Source organism: Castor canadensis, chromosome 9 (assembly GCF_047511655.1).
Source record: "Castor canadensis chromosome 9, mCasCan1.hap1v2, whole genome shotgun sequence".
In the NCBI taxonomy this organism is placed as follows: domain Eukaryota; kingdom Metazoa; phylum Chordata; class Mammalia; order Rodentia; family Castoridae; genus Castor; species Castor canadensis.
In genome coordinates this window covers 40,077,100-40,099,217 of record NC_133394.1, presented here as the reverse complement: position 1 = coordinate 40,099,217, position 22,118 = coordinate 40,077,100, and the positions used below count along the sequence as shown (strand labels likewise).

Sequence of the window (22,118 nt, the reverse complement as noted above, 5' to 3'; positions counted from 1 at the left end):
CACTGAATACACATGAAATCTGCTTTCAATGCATAAGAATCACAGTGGTTAGCAGCAAAGGACTGGGGGTCACATTGGAAAGTCTGACACTTCACATTGTGATTATTCTGCATATTAATGAAAGATAATTCACATTTCTAGAACCTCAAGACATCCCTGTATAAAGAACCAAAATAAACCCAAGACACCTTGCAGACACTTTCCCACCCCTAAACAAATTGATGACTCCTTTACACCTAAAACTAGACTAGTTATGGCAGCAAAAGATTTTTGATGGCAATGAAAGTTTGTAAACTGTATTTCAATCTCTTTTTCTTATTCCCAAATTGCAAGATGCAGGGATCTCAATCTTTCACTAGCGCTTCTACTGTAAATAATCCTTCATTTTGTTTGGCAAAGGCAGTTTCTGAATTAAGTCTATTCTGTATACTGATGTGCAACAAAACGACACAGGTACTGCAAAGAGCGCACCTGCATGAACTGTGGCACTGGACTGGTCAGTCTGACAGGGTAAGTGGCAGATCTAGGTAACAGAGACCTTGAATAACAAAAGGTTCCATTTTCGGAGTCCCTGATTGAATGCTCGATTAGGTCTGCTATAGACACACGTCCTTCCACATCTGGCTGTTCATAAAAGCTAAACCTACCATTTGAGTGCTCAGTTCTAGTGTGAAGTGTTTTACCATGGGAGCGAAAGCTCAGGCTTAAAAGATAACGGCCATCAGAACTACCCCAAACCAGAAAAGAACCATCTGGCACGTTTGCTAGCTTCCCTTCTGCCTTCCAGCGTGAGATTGGTCCCCAATACCACCCTTGTTTTGCGAGTTTCTTCCGTTCCTCTGCAAGGTTTGTCACAACCATAGGAGCACTACTTTGCACAGTCATAACCTCTTGCAACCCCAGGAGTTAGGATCAAAATTCAAATGACAACGCATACTTTGAGCCACATGGGCATCTGTGCCAGTGAGACCACTGAAGTTCCTTTGGATTTGATTATTAGGCATTGGAGGTAGCAATGGTGAGAGTGGAGGGACGTCATCATGACTTGCTCTGGGGCTCTGCAACATGACTCCCGTGGTGCCAATCAAGAATCCATTCACAGACTGATCTACGAAGATCTCTGGGCTAACGACTAGGTCCTGGTCTACCTGATTCTCATCTTCTGCAAAAGAGCTCCCTCAGACTTGAGGAGGAATGCAAAGACCTCCATGGATGAAGAACTGTCCAGACAGTAACTGTGATCCTTCCAAAAGACACTTCTCCTTTTCTGAAGGCACAGGTACGCTGAATGTAGTCCTGAGGCATAAATCCAACAACCGGCCAGGCACGTGTTCATCCAGGTGGAGATGCAAGTCTCCACTGAGAGAATCAGAATTCTTGAGTGGATTGCTTTGCTCTTGGCAAAGAGTTTCAGATAGAAGGTCTTGAAAGGAAATTCCATGTTGGAAACCAAATATCACTGAAGACCTTTAGCAAAGTAAAGACAGACTTCTATGAAATTTGTTCATCCTTTATTGAATATTCTCAGTGTTAAGTAATTGACATTGACTGCACTTAAGTAATGAAAAAGGAATATTCCTCAAAAAGTAAAACAAAAAAAAATTGCAGCAAAGCTCAGAAACATACATTCAGTCTGTACTTCAGCTTAGTGAAAAGGATGAGTTCTCCCTAATTGAGGAAAAATCAGTTACAGAATAAAGACTCAACTCCTCCTTATCACCTATTTTCTCTCCTTATATACACACATGCATTCATATCCATAAAATATTTATGTTACTTTGGAAAACACTTTAACTGAGTGAGAATAAATTTTATCTTCCTTTAACTTTGGAAAGCAGAGATGCAAATATGAAAAGCACATTTTATATACTTCTAAAATCACCATCTGTATGATAAACATCAGATCATAACATTGACTTTTTAAATGATCACATCTTGAAAATTTATATCATAAAATTTCCCATAAACAAAATAAAGTATTTTTAATTGACTCCAATGGATTTTGTAATTTCCAGTAATTAGCTTACTAGGGATAGTTATTTCTTACTTTTGTTGGCAGATATAGAACTAAAAGATCATTTTCTAACCTAACCACTGCTTCCACTTATAATTTCATAGGAGGATTTTGCCCTTGATTACTAAGTCAAACACCACTAAAAACATAGTTCTAAAGCTTTTCAGAAGATGACATGAGCATTATACAAAATGTGTGACAAGGAGCCAAATGATTTTAGTCAGGATCTCCTTCTGATTAGGATGAATAGAAGAACATCCCTTCTCCAAAGCCAGCATGTTTAAATCTACTTCTTTGTGTGTTCTCATTATTTAGAATTCTTAGAGTTCTGGTAAGAAAATGACCATCCACTTTCACATTAAGTCACTCAGAATCAAGTTAAATTTATTCCAACTACAGCAAGTTGTAACGGCCATTCTGATCAAGAATGGAATCACTTTAGTGGCAATAAGTTTCACAAAACTTTTAATACCTTTTGAAAGTCATAACAAAATTATCCTCCCATTTTTTAAAAAGCTTTAAAAAAAAATAAGAGCTTTGGTTCACAGTATATGTTTCCTGTTCCCCCCTGCCACACACACACACTCATGACTACCTTCCCCATTACCAACATCCCCTAGCAAACCAGTGCATTCACTATGATTTGTGAATCTACTCTGACACAGCATCATCACCCCAAGTCCATTGTTTACCTCAGGGTTCACTCTTGGCAGTGTACATTCTATCAGCTTGGAAAAAATGTATAAGAACAGGGATTCTACCAGTATAGTTTAGATTGTCCATTTTTCATAGCCCAAAAAATCATTTGTTCTTTGCAGATTTATACTTCTACTCACCCAATCCCTGACTCAGCCTTCTGAGTACTCAGATTGCAGGGGTCTACCACTGTGCTGGGCTAACCACTGAACTTTTTACCATCTTTATAGTTGCAATCTTTTTCAAAATATCAAAATAGTTGGAATCATACAGTACATTGCCTCTTCTTTCCCTTCTACTTTAAGTCATTTAAGGAAAATCAATTTTTGAGCAATTATCTGGGTAAGTAGAAGTTTCTGCTAAAACCAACAACAAATTATGCTAAATACAGAGTAAATCAGATGGATGGCAGAATAGAGTTGCCTGGCATGCTTCTGTTCACACACACACACACACACACACACACACACACACACACACAAAGAAAAAGAGAAAAAAAGACAACTTCTATTTCCACTGGGATGTTTAAGGTAGAATACCCAAGTACAGTGGGTATATGTCTGAGGTGATGTGGACCACAAAGAATCCCTCATAGGTTAGCCTGGCCCAAAAGACCAAAAATCGTATGTTCTCCCTCATATGTGGACATTAGATCAAGGGCAAATACAACAAGGGGATTGGACTATGAGCACATGATAAAAGCGAGAGCACACAAGGGAGGGGTGAGGATAGGTAAGACACCTAAAAAACTAGCTAGCATTTGTTGCCCTTAACGCAGAGAAACTAAAGCAGATACCTTAAAGCAACTGAGGCCAATAAGAAAAGGGGAACAGGTACTAGAGAAAAGGTTAGATCAAAAAGAATTAACCTAGAAGGTAACACCCACACACAGGAAATCAATGTGAGTCAATGCCCTGTATAGCTATCCTTATCTCAACCAGCAAAACCCCTTGTTCCTTCCTATTATTGCTTATACTCTCTCTACAACAAAATTAGAAATAAGGGCAAAATAGTTTCTGCTGGGTATTGAGGGGGGGAGAGGGAGGGGGCAGAGTGGGTGGTAAGGGAGGGGGTGGGGGCAGGGGGGAGAAATGAACCAAGCCTTGTATGCACATATGAATAATAAAAGAAAAATGAAAAAAAAAAAAGAATCCCTCATAAACAAGGGACCTAAGTGCACAGCACTTACCATCCCATCTCTTCAGTCAAGTTCACACCTGAAGCAAGAGGAACTTTACACAATGGGGAAAGAGAATCAAGAGGTCCCCATCAGTCCCTATGAACAACATAGATATCTAAAGTATTTGGTATTGGAAAAGGCTGCAGCCATCACAACCCTTGAATCCAGTTCAAGGTTTTGCTGAGAAACTCATGCGCTTTTCCCAGAAGGGTAGAAGTTCTACCCTTCTAGGACTTCAGGAGGCAGCCAGACAACCCCTTCCCTCCTGAAGGACTTGGCCTGTCCTGGCTCCTGGAAGCTAGTGAGTGGCATCTCCCACCCATCTTCAGCTCTAGCAAGCAATTGGGAAGTCTTCTCTGAGCAACTGAATGTCTCAAGTCCACAAGAAAGCATGCATCAATCCCATCCCTAGTCCCACTGATACAACCTAGCCCAAATGTGGCCCTCAGATACTGACAGAACCCCATCCTTATTATCAGACACACTGCAACATACCTGCCTGGGCCCTCTGGAGCAGTCCCATCCCCACACAACACTCAGAAATTGAAATAAATCCCACAGCCCTAGCTGTGCATGCCACACCCAGAGCTGTCAGTTAACCTGGCCTGCCTAAGAGAGCTGCATCTGAATTGGCAAAATGATCTCACAAACTCCTGCAATCTAGGTCACCAAGATATCCATGGGCATTGCTGACATTAATTATCACAGAAGCTATATGGATACTACACTAATATGCCCATCTGAAACCAAAGCTACTTTAGCCTACCCAACAGATATTCTCAAATACATATCCAGGAGAAAGTCTTTTATACAAAATGCACCTTAAGAAATGCAAATTAAAACCACACTAAGATTCCACCTCACCCCTGTTAGAATAGCCATCATCAGCAACACCACCAACAACAGGTGTTGGCGAGGATGTGGGGAAAAAGGAACCCTCTTACACTGTTGGTGGGAATGTAGACTAGTACAACCACTCTGGAAAAAAATTTGGAGGCTACTTAAAAAGCTGGACATCGATCTACCATTTGATCCAGCAATACCACTCTTGGGGATATACCCAAAAGACTGTTACTCCAGAGGCACTTGCACATCCATGTTTATTGCAGCACTATTCACAATAGCCAAGTTATGGAAACAGCCAAGATGTCCCAGCACTGACGAATGGATTAAGAAAATGTGGTATCTATACACAATGGAATTTTATGCAGCCATGAAGAAGAACGAAATGTTATCATTCGCTGGTAAATGGATGGAATTGGAGAACATCATTCTGAGTGAGGTTATCCTGGCTCAAAAGACCAAAAATCGTATGTTCTCCCTCATATGTGGACATTAGATCAAGGGCAAACACAACAATGGGATTGGACTATGAGCACATGATAAAAGCGAGAGCACACAAGGGAGGGGTGAGGATAGGTAAGACACCTAAAAAACTAGCTAGCATTCGTTGCCCTTAATGCAGAGAAACTAAAGCAGATACCTTAAAGCAACTGAGGCCAATAGGAAAAGGGGACCAGGAACTAGAGAAAAGGTTAGATCAAAAAGAAATAACCTAGAAGGTAACACCCATGCACAGGAAATCAATGTGAGTCAATGCCCTGTATAGCTATCCTTATCTCAACCAGCAAAACCCCTTGTTCCTTCCTATTATTGCTTATACTCTCTCTACAACAAAATTAGAGATAAGGGCAAAATAGTTTCTGCTGGGTATTGAGGGGGGAGCGGGAGGGGGTGGAGTGGGTGGTAAGGGAGGGGGTGGGGGCAGGGGGGAGAAATGAACCAAGCCTTGTATGCACATATGAATAATAAAAGAAAAATGAAAAAAAAAAAAAAAGAAATTGAGGTAAATCTGGATAAAAGATAAAAAAAAAAAATGCACCTTAAAAGACTGTTAGAGGAGCCAAGCATAGTGGCTAATGCCTATAAATTTAGCTACATAGGAGAGGAAGACTGGGAAGATTTCAGTTGGAGACTAGCCCAGGAAAAAAGATAGTGATACCTGTCAGAGCCAGCAGTGGGACCTTGCCTGTGTGAGTAGGTATCTGGTCTTGTAAGAAAGCTCCAAGGAACTGAGGCAAAGGCCTCAGGACCAGATGTCCAGAAAAACAACAGTGCTCAAGTTTCCCCAGATGTGTCCTTCAGATGTAAATAAGAAGGTTATGCTGACTATGTGTTTCTCCTGCTTCTCTGTTCCCATTTTAAAAGAAACATAACAAAGAGTTAATTTTAACTGTGCTTCCCTGTACTAATGTAACCTTGACACATAATATTTGGCATGCTTTTCCTGACCAAATGCTCTCTGTGAAAAAGGAGTTTATAAAAAGCAGAAGTGATCTTCATTAAAGTGGCTATTGAGCAAGACTAAGTAGTCCCCTCATCTTTTATGGATCCAGTCACCCAGGTCCAGCCAATAAACGGCAACAGAGACCCCCATCTCAACCAATAAAAGCTGGGTATAGTTGCATGTGCCCATCATCCTAGCTACACTAGAAGCATAAATAGGCCCACAGTCCAGGCCAGCCAGGGCACAAACACAAGACCACCCCCGCACCACCAAAATAACTCTAGCCAAAATGGGCTGCGGGTGAAGCTCAAGTGGCTTAGCACCTGTTTATTAAGTATAAGGCACTGAGTTCAAACACATCAATATTGAAAAAAAAATTGATAGAAGCAACTGACCACCTGATGTGCAAAAAGCAATGTAAAGACACAAGAAACATGAAAAATCAAGGTAACATGTTAATACTAAAGGAGCACAGTAACTGTAGTAAGACCCCCAAAGAAAAGGAAATCAATGAATTGCCTGAAAAATAATTTAAAATAAAATTTTCAAGGAAACTCAATAAGCTATAGGAGAAGCTAGTCTGAATAAGAAATTAGCAGAGATCATTAAAAAACAAACAAATGGAAATCTTGTTCTTGAAAAACTCTATAAATGAAAATCAACAAACCATAAGAGTAAACAAGAGAGAAAAAAAGGAAAAAAGGCTGTGCAAAATTTTAAAAATTTAAATTAAAAGACAATGTAATTAGTTATCAATAATAGCCTGGAATGTAAGCAGATTAAATTCTCCAATTTAAAGATTTAGAATGACTAAAAGGAAAAACAATTAAAATGAAAACCCAATGATATACTGCCTAGAACTAGAAACTCATTTTACTGAAAAGACACATACAGAAAGTAAAAGGATGGAAAAAGAGATTCCACGCAAACAGAAACCAAAAGCCTATAGGAGAAACTATATATCAGGTAAAATACACTTAGGGTCAAAACTAACAAGAGACAAAAAAGGTAACAAAATAATGATAAAGGGGTCAATCTGACAAGAGTAAAATAGCAATGGTAAATATATACACACCCAACATGGGAGCACCTAATTATGTAAAGCAAAGACAATTAGATGGAAAGGGAGATACAGACTCCAAAACAGTAATAGTTGGGGATGTCAATGCTGCTGTCATCAACATACAGTTCATCCAGATAAAAAAAAATTATCAAAGAACCTTTGAAATTAAACTATACTACAGACCAAATGGACCTAGCAGAAATCTCATCCAACAGCTGAAGAACATACTTTCTGCTCATCGACACAAGGGGCATTCCACAAGAGCGATCATATGTTAAGCAACAAAACAAGTCTCAAAAATTTTTTTAAAAATTAAAATCCTACCATGTATATTCCCTGATTACAACTGGTTAAAACTGAAAATCAAACAAGACAAACCAGAAATTTTATAAATATATGGAAATTTTAAAACTTGCTCTTAAACTCTGTGATAGCTATGATAGCTATATAAGATGAAGAACTTTGAAGGAGTTTTTCTTCTAATTTATAGCTCATAATTTTTATTGGATTCTGAACTTAGTTCCTACCTTTTATAAATTATATTTAGGAAATCTCTATAAATTACTTTTGAGTGGAACTCTTTAATACCTAAAATAATTGCAATTAAAATGCTACTATTTCATGCAGATTTGTCTCCAGAAAGTGTTTTAAGAAGGACTGAAATAAACAATGAGCTCTTAACTACAATCCAGTTATACTAATGGGACTTTAAAAAAATTCAGGGTGAATAATTTTTCTCTTGACAGTAAAGGCAATATATTGGGAATGCACTAATTAATGAAACCACCACTTAGTACTTATTCCCATCCCTTAAGATTTCTCTTGACTTTCTTAACTATGGGATTTGATTTATTTTCCCACTATGAACCTAAAGTAGACATTTGTGTGATTAATGTTTTATTAAGCTATAAATCACCAGGATTTCTTGAAATAGTCTCATGAAAAGCAAAAACATAAACAAAATGTATTAAAGGATCCTTCTCTGAAAGAAATAGATAGGAAACATTATTTTTGCAATCCTGCATCAAAAAACGTAAAGTTTATTTCCAAAAGGACTTCTTTGGCAAGTCTTCAAATTGTATTTTCCAAGTTTTATTTTTTCATTGAAGCATAACATGTATATGTACTCTCACATGCACAAATCTTAAATGTACAGCTGTACAATTTTTTATAAAATAGTCACACCTCTGGAGCTGCCGTGCAGATCAAAATACATGTTATTATCACCAACAACTTAGGTAAGAACTTTTGTATCCGGATTTTATTTTAAACATTATTGGTGAGATTTACCTTTGTTGTTACATGTCCAAAAACATTGTTCTTGCTACAGTATTGTACCTGCTGTGTGAATACATTGTGGTTTATTTGTCAATTCTGTTTGATGGACATTTCAAGTCATTTCTAGTGGGCCATTCTCAGTTATTATGCCATGAATATTTTGGAATGTTAGTGTAAACATGTTCATTTCTACTGGATAGACATCTAGGAGTAAAACTGACATATATGTGTAAGTTTGGCTGTAACAGATGCTGCCAGAAATTATTTCACAAGTGCTTAAAGGAATGTATGAAATTTCTAGATACTATATATTATTGTAACACTTGAAGTATACTTTCAAAAAAAATTCCCTGTTCTGGTGGGATTGCAATGGTCTCTCACAATTCATTTTTATTTGAAATTTGCTGATGAATAATAAAGCTAAACCTGAGTACGCTGAATTTTGTGAGGTATCTATTCAGAAATTTTGTCCATTTTAAAAACTGAACTGTATTTTTCATGTTGATTCATATATATATATATGAAATTAGTCTTTTGCCTACTACATGATGTATCTTTCCAATTACATGACTTGATTTTTATTTTAATAGCGAAGTAGAGCAGAGCTCACTCCATTTTGTTTCTAAATCCATCTTTTTCTTTTTCTTCCTGCTGGGCTCTCTCCTAAAGTTAAGCTGGATCCCAGAAATGACAGGCCTGATTGATGAACATCTCAAGACAAAGGACTAAAACTACCCAGTAAGCAACAGAGACCTTCTTGGCACCAACAAAGCCCTGCATGACAGATCCTGAAATAATGGCCAGAGAGGTACTAATCATCCAGACCATGGCCAGACCAAGCTGACCAGGATTAATACCATGGAAAACCCAAACTTTGCCTTTGTTTCTCTTCACTGAACAACACTGAAACTGGTGTAAGCACTTTGAAGACAGATTTTAGGTCACTAGACCTCTGTCCTTCCCAGTGTGACCATGCTGTTAATAAGGCTCCTTGTCTGTCTTCATCACTGCCCATCTCTTTAGTTGGCTTTCTGGGATGGGTAGCTGAGCCTAGTATGTTGGGACTTCCTGGAGCCAGAGCTTTGTCTCAATTTCAGCATTAATAGTCTTTTTTATGATCAAAAATTTGTCATTTTAATGAGGCCCAAATTCATCACTTTCCTGAAATTTCTTGTTTTTTTCATTTTTTTATATAAGCTTTAGCACACAAGGGAGAGGTGAGGATGGGTAAGACACCTAAAAAATTAGGTAGCATTTGTTGCCCTTAACACAGAGAAACTAAAGCAGATACCTTAAAAGCAACTGAGGTCAATAGGAAAAGGGGACCAGGAACTAGAGAAAAGGTGAGATCAAAAAGAATTAACCTAGAAGGTAACACACACGCACAGGAAATTAATGTGAGTCAACTCCCTGTATAGCTATCCTTATCTCAACCAGCAAAAACCCTTGTTCCTTCCTATTATGGCTTATACTCTCTCTACAACAAAATTAGAAATAAGGCAAAATAGTTTCTGCCAGGTATTGAGGGGGTAAGGGGAGAGGGAAGGGGTGGAGTGGGTGGTAAGGGAGGGGGTGGGGGCAGGGGGGAGAAATGACCCAAGCCTTGTATGCACATATGAATTAAAAAAATAGTCTTTTTTATGATCAAAAATTTGTCATTTTAATGAGGCCCAAATTCATCACTTTCCTGAAATTTCTTGTTTTTTTCATTTTTTTAATATAATGTTTAAAAGGTTTCTATATATCCTAAGCTCTATAATTTTATCATTCATATATTGATGTGTGCTGTGAGGTATGTGATCAAAGTTTACCTTGGTATAGTTTTTTTGTTATAAAACTGAGGTATATGTGGATCTATCTAGTCTCTCACTCCTACCTATTTCCATATTTAATATCAATCCAATTACATTCTGTCTTGTTATGGCTTTAAGTAAATTTTTATATCTAGTAATTTAAATTTTCAACTTTTGTTTCTCATTATTATTGATTGTCTTGAGTATCTTTGACCCTTTGCATTTTCACATGACATTTAGAATCACCTTATCAATTTTTGTCAGTATACCTTGATGGGATTTCATTGTCTTGAATCTATGGATGAATTTGGGGAAAACTGTATCTATACTATATTAACTCTTTTTGTTGTTGTTGTTTTTTTATTTTATCATATTTACATTTACTCACAGGTGTATATATTGATGGGCTACCCCCCCAACTTCCAGGCAGAACCTATTCCACCTTCTCCGATTTTGTTGAAGAGAAAACATAAGAAATAATAAGAAAGACATAGAGCATTTTTGCTAGTTTGAGATAAAGATAGCTATACAGAGAGATCTGTAGCATTCCTTCCATCTACATGTGTATTACAATCCACATTGGTTCATCTCTACCAGACCTCTTCACTACTTCCTAATCCCCTTCCTATAGTGTCCTGTCAGTTTAAGATTGCTATATTTGCTCCTCTACAGTGAGCACATCAACCACATTAAAGTTTTAGGTTTCCTTCCCTTTCCCTATTCCTTCCGTGCACATTCTCCCCTTAGTGTGTGACCCATGTCCAGTAATATTACTGTATTTGTTTTGGGTCTCTGATCTGCATATGAGGGAGAACATGTGACTTTTGGCCTTCTGAGCTTAACTAATTTCACTTAAGATGATCTCCAGTTCCATCCATTTACTTGCGAATGACAAAATTATAACTCTTCCTGTTGGTTCTATTATATATTACTGTATACAAACCACCCCAAATAATGACTTAAAAACAATCATTGTTTTTTCTGATCACTGTGGAAATTGATTGGACTTGGCTAGGAGTTCTCATTCTACTTTTTTACGCATTTGCAGTGAATTTGGCAGGAGTTATCTCTTCCAAGTCTTCTTCACTCACTTTTCTGGTGTCAGAGTTGGGCAGGATATGAGCAGCTAAACAGAGCTCTTAATGGGTCTTTCTCTCTGTCTAAATGTGCTTTCTAGTTTGTTTTGCTTTGTTCTGTTGTTTGTTTTTTTGTGGTTCTGGTGATTGAACCCAGAGCCTTACATGTGTTAAGACAAGCACTCTGCCACTGAAATACATCTTCACGTTCCCTATTTTATGATTTTCTCACTTTATCTTACTATTTTCTACTTATTTACTCTGTCTTTAATATACTTTTCCATTTCTTACTTATTGAGACATAAGCTTATATGATTGAGTTTTTCCTTGGTTTTACTTCTACTATATGCATTTAAGTCTATCATTTCCATTAAATACTTACATTCCAGAACTTTTAATGTATCACTTTTTCATTACAACCATTTGTTCCAAAGTATTTTCTCATTTCTACATTGATATGTCTTATTCTGTTGGAATCTAAAAGGATATAAATTTCCAAACTTTCTTCTTAGACTTTCCAAATAACTTTTTTCTAGCAAAATTTTATTGGATAAGAGAAAATACTTCTTAGAATTCATTGGAATGTCTCTATGAGCCAGCATACAACTTATATTGATGTTGCACATGCACTTGGAAATGCTGAATGCATACCCTGTATATGTTACTTGAGGTCAAGTTATGTTGTTCAAATCTTTCTACAGCTCTACTGACCATTGTTATCTTGTACTATGAGACAGGCTGGTTAAATATTTGTGTAGAATTGAATTTGACTATTTCTCCTTTTAGTTTTGTCACTTTTTGCTTTATATATGTTGAGACTATATTATTAAATTTGTATGTATCAGTTTTGATATGATTGATAATTAAATTATTTTTCCATTCCTTAAAGTCACTATGCTTTGTTAAAATTTTTCTTTCTTTCTTTGTCTCTCTTTTTTCTGTGTTCCCCTCTTTCTCTCTTTCATATGGTAGTTATTTATGCATCAGTACCTTTCTGATTGGTTTTAACTTTGTTGAAGGAAAGGTTGGTGTATTATGGATTTTTGAATTTCTTTTTTCAATATTTTATTTTTTACTTTAGTGGTATTGGGGTTTGAACTCAGGACCTCACACTTGCTAGGCAGATGCTCTACCACTTGAGTCACAATCACAGACCTATTATTGTTTTAGTTATTTTCTGTAGGGTCTTGTGTTTTCAATGAGACCTGGCTTTCAAGTATGATCCTACTACTTAGCTTCCCACAAAGCTGTTGCTACAATTGCATGACACCATTCCAAGCTTGTTGATTGAGATGGTGTTTCACTATCTTTTTTGCCTTCATGATGTCTACCTCATGAGTAGCCTGGATTTCAGTCAGGTGCCTTCACATCGGCTTTCCTTGTCTTTAATTTTCATGGAGTCTTTTATATTAATCACAGATGTTTATCAATCCTTTGCCCCACTTATTACTTTATAGAAATGACTCTTCCATTTTTATTGGTTCACCTAGTGATTTAAACATTTATTCTTATTTGTCATATCCGCATTAAATTTTTGCCTCTTGTCAGATGATTTAAGAACTTGGTCATGTTTTTTCTTGATTTGCCTTTTCTCTACTGTACACATGAATTTTAATTCTATATATATTTAAACATCCCTAGACACTATCACTATTGTTGGTGTTATTTACTTACATTTGTTCACATATTTACCTTTTTCCATGACATTTTTCTATTTTTTCTTCCATTCATTGCCTTTTTTGCCTAAGCAATTCCTTTTCATAGTTCATCTCCTTGAAATTTTCTGTTTTTGTGCCACTACCATGCTGTTTTTATCATTATTGCTTTGTAATATAGTTTGAAGTCAGGTATTGTGATACCTCCTGCATTGTTCTTTTGACTGAGTATTGCCTTGGCTATTCATGGCCTCTTGTGTTTCCATATAAATTTCACAGTAGATTTTTCAATCTCTTTAATGAATGTCATTGGAATTTTGATGGGAATTGCATTAAACATGTAGATTACTTTGGGGAGTATCGACATTTTTACTATGTTGATTCTACCAATCCATGAGCATGGGAGATCTCTCCACTTTCTATAGTCTTCCTCAATCTCTTTCTTCAGAAGTGTATAGTTTTCCTTGTAGAGGTCTTTCACATCTTTTGTTAGGTTTACACCTAGGTATTTGATTTTTTTTGAGGCTACTGTAAATGGAATTGTTTTCATACATTCTTTTTCCGTTTGCTCATTGTTAGTGTATAGAAATGCTAATGATTTTTCTATGTTGATTTTATATCCTGCTACCTTGCTATAGCTATTGATGATGTCTAGAAGCTTCTGAGTAGAGTTTTTTGGGTCTTTAAGGTATAGGATCATGTCATCTGCAAATAGGGATATTTTGACAGTTTCTTTACCTATTTGTATTCGTTTTATTCCTTCTTCTTGTCTAATTGCTCTGGCTAGGAATTCCAGTACTATGTTGAATAGGAGTGGAGATAGTGGGCATCCTTGTCTGGTTCCTGATTTTAGAGGGAATGGTTTCAGTTTTTCTCTGTTAAATATAATGCTGGCTGTAGGTTTGTCGTATATAGCTTTTATAATGTTGAGGTAGTTTCCTTCTATTCCTAGTTTTCTTAGAGCTTTTATCATGAAATGGTGTTGGATCTTATCAAAGGCTTTTTCTGCATCTATTGAGATGATCAAGTGGCTTTTGTCTTTGCTTCTCTTAATGTGGTTTATTACATTTATTGATTTTCGTATGTTGAACCACCCCTGCATCCTTGGGATGAAGCCTACTTGGTCATGGTGAATAATCTTTTCGATGTGTTGTTGAATTTGGTTTGCCATTATTTTGTTGAGGATTTTTGCGTCAATGTTCATTAAGGAGATTGGTCTATAGTTCTCCTTTTTGGAGGTGTCTTTGCCTGGTTTTGGGGTAAGTGTAATACTGGCTTCATAAAATGTGTTTGGCAGTTTTCCTTCCCTATCTATTTCATGGAACAGTTTAAGGAGGGTTGGTATCAGTTCTTCCTTAAAGGTCTGATAGAATTCAGAAGAAATCCATCAGGTCCTGGACTTTTCTTTTTGGGGAGACTCTTGATTGCTGCTTCAATTTCATTTTCTGTTATACGTCTATTCAGGTGATTAATTTCTTCTTGGTTCAGTTTTGGATGATCATATGTATCTAGAAATCTGTCCATTTCTTTAAGATTTTCAAATTTATTTGAATATAAGTTCTCGAAGTAGTCTTGATGATTTCCTGGACTTCGATGGTATTTGTGGTTATATCCCCTTTTGCATTCCTGATTCTACAAATTTGGGTTTTTTCTCTCCTCATTTTAGTCAGGTTTGCCAGGAGTCTATTGATCTTGTTTATTTTTTCAAAGAACCAACTTTTTGTTTCATTAATTCTTTGTATGGTTTTTTTGGTTTCTATTTTGTTGATTTCAGCTCTTATTTTTATTATTTCTCTCCTTCTATTTGTTTTGGGATTTGCTTGTTCTTGTTTTTCTAGGAGTTTGAGATGTATCATTAGGTCATTGATTTGGGATCTTTCAGTCTTTTTAATATATGCACTCATGGCTATAAACTTTCCTCTCAGGACTGCCTTTGCTGTGTCCCATAGGTTCCATAGGTTGTGTTTTCATTTTCATTGACTTCCAGGAACTTTTTAATTTCCTCTTTTATTTCACTGATGATCCATTGTTCATTAAGTAGTGAGTTATTTAGTTTCTAGCTGTTTGCATATTTTTTGTCTTTACTTTTGTTGTTGAATTCTACTTTTACTGCATTGTGATCAGATAGTATGCATGGTATAATTTCTATTTTCTTATATTTCTGAGGCTTGCTTTGTGCCCTAGGATATGATCTATTTTGGAGAAGGTTCCATGGGCTGCTGAGAAGAATGTATATTGTGTAGAAGTTGAATGAAATGTTCTGTAGACATCAAGTAGGTCCATTTGATCTATTGTATATTTTAGATCTTGGATTTCTTTATTGATTTTTTGTTTTGGTGACCTATCTATTAATAATAATGGGGTGTTTAAGTCTCCCACAACCACTGTGTTGGAATTAACATATGCTTTTAGATCTTTCAGGGTATATTTGATGACATTGGGTGCATACAGATTGATGATTATTATTTCCTTTCAGTCTATTTCCCCTTTTATTAGTATGGAATGTCCTTCTTTATCTCATTTGATCAATGTAGGTTTGAAGTCTACTTTGTCAGAGATAAGTATTGCTACTCCTGCCTGTTTTGGGGGGCCATTGGCTTGGTAAATCTTCTTCCAGCTTTTCATCCTAAGCCTATCCTTATTTCTGTCAGTGAAATGGGTCTCCTGTAAGCAACAAATTTTTGGATCTTCCTTTTAATCCATTTCTTCAAGCGGTGCCTTTTGATGGGTGAGTTAATTCTGTTAACATTAAGTGTTAGTACTGATAGGTATGTGGTGATTCCTGTCATTTAATTGTCTTAGTTGTTTGAAGGTTTGATTGTGTGTACCTAAGTTGAGGTTACTCTCTACTTTCTTGCTTTTTCTTTTCCTGTAGTTTGGTGCTGCCTGCCCTTTCATGGTTATGTTGGGTTTCACTTTCTGTGTGCAGAATCCCTTGAAGGATTTTTTGTAGTGGTGGCTTTGTGGTCACATATTGTTTTAGTTTCTGCTTATCTTGGAAGACTTTTATTGCTCCATCTATTTTGAATGATATTTTTTTCTGGGTAGAGTATCCTGGGATTGAAGTTATTTTTATTCAGTGCCCAGAAGACCTCACCCCAAGCTCTTCTTGCTTTTAATGTTTCTGTTGAGAAGTCTGCTGTGATTTTGATGGGTTTACCTTTGTATATTATTTGTTTTTACTCTCTTACAGCCTTCAATATTCTTTCTCGAGTCTCTGTACTTGTTTTAATGATAATATGCCATGGGGTAGTTCTATGTTGGTCAGGTCTGTTGGTGTCCTGGAGGTCTCTTGAATTTGTATGGGAATATCTTTCTCTAGATTTGGGAAATTTTCTGTTATTATTTTGTTGAATATATTACACATTCCCTTTGCTTGCACCTCTTCTCCTTCTTCGATGCCCATGATTCTCAAGTTTGGTCTTTTGATGGAGTCAGTGAGTTCTTGAATTTTCTTTTCACAGGTCTTGAGTTGTTTAATTAATAGTTCTTCAGTTTTTCCTTTAATTACCATTTCATCTTCAAGTTTTGAGATTCTGTCTTCTGTTTGTTCTATTCTGCTGCATTGGCCTTTGGCCATTTTGTTTTGCAGTTCTGTTTCATTCTTTTTTCTGAGATTTTCCATATCCTGGGTTGTTTCCTCTTTAATGTTGTCTATTTTTGTCCTGAGTTCATTTATCTGATTATTAATTGTGTTCTCTGTTTCACTTTGGTGTTTATACAGTGCTTCTACAGTTTCCTTTATTTCTTCTTTTGCTTTTTCAAATTCTTTATTTTTGTTGTCTTGGAATTTCTTGAGTGTCTCCTGTACATTTTGGTTTACCACATCCAGTATCATCTCTATAAAATTCTCATTGAGTACCTGTAGTGTGTCTTCATTTAAATTATTCTTGCAGATTTCATTGGGTTCTTTGGCATCGTTTATCTTCATTTTGTTGGAGTCTGGATCTTCATTTCCCTCTGGTTCCTGTACTAATTTTTTGCTGTGGGGAAACTGGTTTCCCTTTTTTTTTTTTGTCTTCAAGTCATTGCCCTTGGTGTTGTTACTGTCCTTGTACTGTGTGCAATTAAGTATTTTCTAGCTTGCAATAATAACAATGATGATATTTAGAATGGAAGGGTGAGAGGAGATGGAATGCAAAGTAGCTAAAGAAAAAGGGAAAACAGATAAACAGACAAGTAGGAAAAAACAAAACAAAGAATCAAACAAAAAATTTCAAAGATATAAACAGGGAGCTTTAGTGTACTAATTGACAGTAAGCTGAACAGGCATTAGAGAGACAGAGGATTGAAAATAAAAAGTAAAAAGAATAAAGATAAGAATAAAAACAAAAAATAAGTAAATGAAAGATATATATATATAGATATATGTATATCTATATATATAATAAAACAAAATGAAAAATAGAAAAAAAAACCTCCAAGTTCAAATGCAATGAAGTTTCAGTCTTAATAATTTTGGTGTCCGTCTCAGCCTCCAATCCTGGAGATGGTGTCTCAGATGTGTTCTGAGGATGCATAAAGTAGAACAAAACTGCACAAAAAAAAAAACCCACGAAGTGCCCCAAATTCAAATGCAATACAGTTTCAGTAAGTTTTTCAGCATGCAGGTGTAGTTCGGTTGTTTTCTCATCAAAGGTAGGGAGAGAGAAAAAAAAGAGTCTGGAGACAGTTCTGAGAATGGAATCTGCAGCTGTGGCTTGCCTGCCTGCTGCCATCAGCCTGCTATTGCTGGAGGCATTATTTATGCAGACCTCTGGGGTGAGCTTAGCACTCACCTGGCTCTGCAGGCTTTGTTTACTCAGAATTCTGTGCACGAGCCTGAGCCTCTGCTACAAGCTTTCCCGTTTCCAAGCACACTGGGGGAGGTGACACTGCACCTGCTTTCTCTGGCCTGCATGTTTATTTACAGTTCACGTGGGAAGTGGGTCTTCTCCCTCTCCTGTGGAGTTTTCCTCCCTCTGCCACTCTCACAAGCTTTCCCACTCCTGGTTGCTGGGCATGCGCCCTCGCTCCCACCAGAGCCTCTCCAGCCAGGCCCAGCTTGTTTATTTACAGTTCCTGGAAGGATTCCCTTCCCCCGCTCTTCAGAGCTCAGGGCACCCCACCCTCTTTGCCATGTGTCTTTATTGTTCTTATTGCTTATTAGTCAGTTTCTCTTTTTTCCCCGGATGGAGGTCGGTCTGTCCAGGGGGCTATGCTGTTCTGGCCCAGGATTGTCTGTGGGAGTAACACGTACCACTAAGCTCACCTTGTCCACATCTTCCCAAGCCATCTGTGCACAGGTGACTGGCAGCCCAGGGGCCCTCCTGGTTTCTCCATTTAACGTGAAGTGGAGATTCTCTGCACCAGCTGGAGGTGTGGAGGCATCAAAGTTTTGCCTCTTCTCAGTGGTTTTGCCTGCAATGTGTGTCTCCAGCATCTCTCCAAGATTTCACTATAGGAGGCACGCTTTCTGCTTCCTCCCTCTAGCCACCATCTTGGAATTCTGTGGTTTTCTTTGTCTTGTGTTAATTGCTTTAATAAAGCTTCTAAATTTTGTAACACTGACTTTTACAAATTTCAAAAATTATTGGCTTCTGTCTGTCTGAATATTGCATGTGTGTCTTTTCTCCTTCTCTTCTGCTGAGAGTCCAGTGACATATATGCTAGATATTTTCATTGTCTCTACTTTGCCTCTTTTCTATATTCTACATATTTTTTCACGCTCATTTCCTTTTAATCTGGATTATTACTAATCTATTTTCTAAATCCATGATTCTCTCTTCTGATAGGTCTAAAATGCCATCAAGTCCATTTATCAAACTGTTCAGTTTAGCACTGTTCTTTTCAGCTCTAGGATTTCTTTTTATTTCAGTCTTTATAAATTCTAGTTCTCTGGTGGCTCTTTAGCATGAATTGCAAGTATTTTGAATCCATACTCCATGAATTCAATTCTTGGATTATCTGTATTTGTATTTCTAATGTCTAGTTTTAGCTTTCAGTTATTTGACACTATTTCAAGACATGTCAGGTAAATTCTTATTCAACATTTTACATCATGTCTAAAAGATTGTAGGGGCTCTGAATAACATTCCCATTCTCCTGGTAGGAAAATAAAGACAAATTACCTTGATCTAGTTGAAGTATGTCTGTTTTCATTTGCCTTACACTAAGGTTTTATTTATTTCAGGAATATTAATACAAAACATGTCATTTTTAATGACTTGTCCTTCTTAGTGAACCTTTAACCCTGTATTTTTGCTTCTTGCAAGTTCATTAAAACTGTCATATTTCCTATTCAGCTTTTTAGCAACTATTTTATTCTTCATTTATTTCCCTGTTCTTTTACAATTCTGGAGTCAACACTGCTTTGATAAAAAATTATGTGCAAAGTGTGGTTGCTACTCTACAGTTTCCTTTTCTTTCTATCCTTCAACATTTTTTGATCTTTGGTTCTCTTGTTATCCCTAAACCCAGTTTATTTCACTTCACTCCAGTGAGACAAACATACATGTTGGGGATCTCCAGTGAGAATCAGCAAGTAGCTCAGGGAGAAAATTGTGGTCACAAATGTAGACTTCACCTCAGTGCAGTTCCCTCTTTGCTGTAGTCTTGGTAAATCAAGTCTTAGTTGTCTTCAAGCTATTGTTTGTTTTGCTTTGCTCATTTATCCATATTCTACATCTGTCCTGTGCAAGAGGTTTAATTTGATCTAGTCATTTCATCATAACCAAAAGAGCCATTGGGAACTATCTTTACCCACTATAATTTGGGAGAAAAATCATAGAAGTTATATATTTAATTTAGGATACACTTTAAAGAAAAAAATAGAAAAATTTTGAATTTACCTAAATATTACATACATCTTACATGTATAATATTTTATCCAATTATTTTCCACTGTATTGTTCACACATTCAGTTCTGCTTTAAGTTTAATCTAATAACAATTGTGTATCTACCTCTTCCAACCTTACCTACATATTTTCAACTACCTTATTTTATTTGCAAGCTCTTTACCTAATTACTGTGTTTAAGAATTAATTCAAAGCCAGGTGGGAATAAGAAAGGGACTAAGGTAGAATGAAGAAAATAAGAGGCGATAAAGCAATTGTGGTTACAATAATATACACGTGGAAATATCACAAGGAAACTCCCTTGCTTTATTTCAAGCAAGGGAAGACAGAACAGATCCTGCCCTGGGGGTGTTGGTGCCAGTGGGAGGGGGGAAGTCATGGGGAAAGGGTGAATAAGGTGTGTACATGTGTATACATGTATGCAAATGCAAAAATGATACCTGTTGGAACTATTTCAGGAATTAGAGGAGGGAAATAAAGGAGAATGGTAGAGAAGATGAATTCAAGTGTGATATATTTAATACATTGTAAGAAACTGTATAATTGCCACAATGTATGCCCACCCAACACAACAATAAAGGGAAAGGGGAAAAAGCCAGGTAGGATAGCATGTGCCTATCACCCTAAAGCTCAGGAGGTAGAGACAAGAGGGTCATAATTTGAGGCTAGCCTGGGATTCATAATAAGATCTGAAAATAAAAAAGAAAAAATTTAATTAAAATCTCCTTCTTTGACATGTTATTTTGCTTATATTTTCTTCTGAAAAAAAATGATCCTTGTAGACCAGGCATGGTGGCACACACCTGTAATTCCATCTCAGGAAGTGGAGATCAGAAGGACTGTGGTTGAGGCCAACACAGGCAAAAAAGTTAGTAAACCCAATCTCAACAAATAGGCAGTGTGTGGACTGTGATCGAAGGCAAGCCCCAGGCAAAAAGCAATACCCTATCTGAAAAATAACTGAAGCAAAAAAGGGCTAGAGACATGGCTTAAGGTTACAGTGCTTGTAAGCACAAGGCTCTGAATTCAATGTACAGTATAAATAAATAAAACTCTGTATTTTTAAATAATCTCTGATTGGAGAACTTCATTTTTATTTTTCACTTTCAGAATGATAATCAACACCATTCATGTAGAAAAAACTAATGCTCAGAGAACTCATTTTAGGTTCATGTGTGGAGCTAAAAATGAAAAACAAACCTATATTTTATATTTTACATAGTTGATTCAGGCCTCAGAAGAATAATCAATCAAAACACATGTCCTATATTAGACCACTGACTACCAAGTAGAAGTTTTCAGTAACAAGTCTAAGAAAAAAATGCATACTTATCTGTAAACCCACTTAACAAACTTCTATAACAAGCTAAATAGCACAGATGTTTTTCCATTAGGTTGGTAGAGTGTTTATTTTGAAATAATCTTTGTAAATCCTGCTGTTTTCCTGTTGTAATTTCTGTAAGACAGATGTGGCATTTTTACTAAAGAGACTAATTAAAGATTCTTTTAAAAGAATATGTGTGCCTATATGTGAGAGTTTTTAAACTCTAGAAATATTTATATCTCCAATCTTTTTTCACATGCTTCAATTTTTCATTACAAATATTTTCCAAGTTAGTGTTTTGGTATTTTTGCAGATTACATTATCTTTTGCTTTATAAATACATGCTTTCACTCACTTTCAATTGTCTCCTCTCAATGCCTACTCCTCATCATGTAAAAATGACCTCATTGGGAAGAAATTTTAAAACCAACTTGGCAATGAGTCTTCAGAATATTCAGATCTGCCAGAAATGTTTATTATCCCTCAAAATTCAACTTAGTCCTATGCTTCTCTCCTTACTTTTCCTTTTTATTTCATCCTTGCATGAAAATAAATGTAGGCTTACATGTCATCGGTGAGCCCAAGAACATGCCTGAAAATGCCTATTCTACACAAAAGACACTTAAGGTTACCTTAAAAATAGATCTTCATAGAAAACACATTAACAGGTGCTGTAGTTTGGACATAGTCTAAGTGTTCCCTGTGGGTCAATTGTGATTTGAGCTTAGTTCCCAGACTGGTTTTGTTGGGAGGTGGTAGAACATTGGGAGGTGGGGTCTAGTAGGAGGTCATTAGGAGTGTGTCCTTGGAAGGGGCTGTGGAACAACAGTCTCTCTGCTCCTGATTTGAAATGTAATCACTCACTTCACCATGTGCTCTCCCCATTATTATCTGCAGGAATGTTAGACATTCTC

General features: G+C 36.6%; 1 pseudogene; it reads right to left on the bottom strand.

Moving 5' to 3' along the window:
• Positions 1–364: 364 nt before the first annotated feature.
• Positions 365–22,118, bottom strand: part of LOC109679187 (suppressor of cytokine signaling 6-like) — a 74,505-nt pseudogene continuing 52,751 nt past the window's right edge.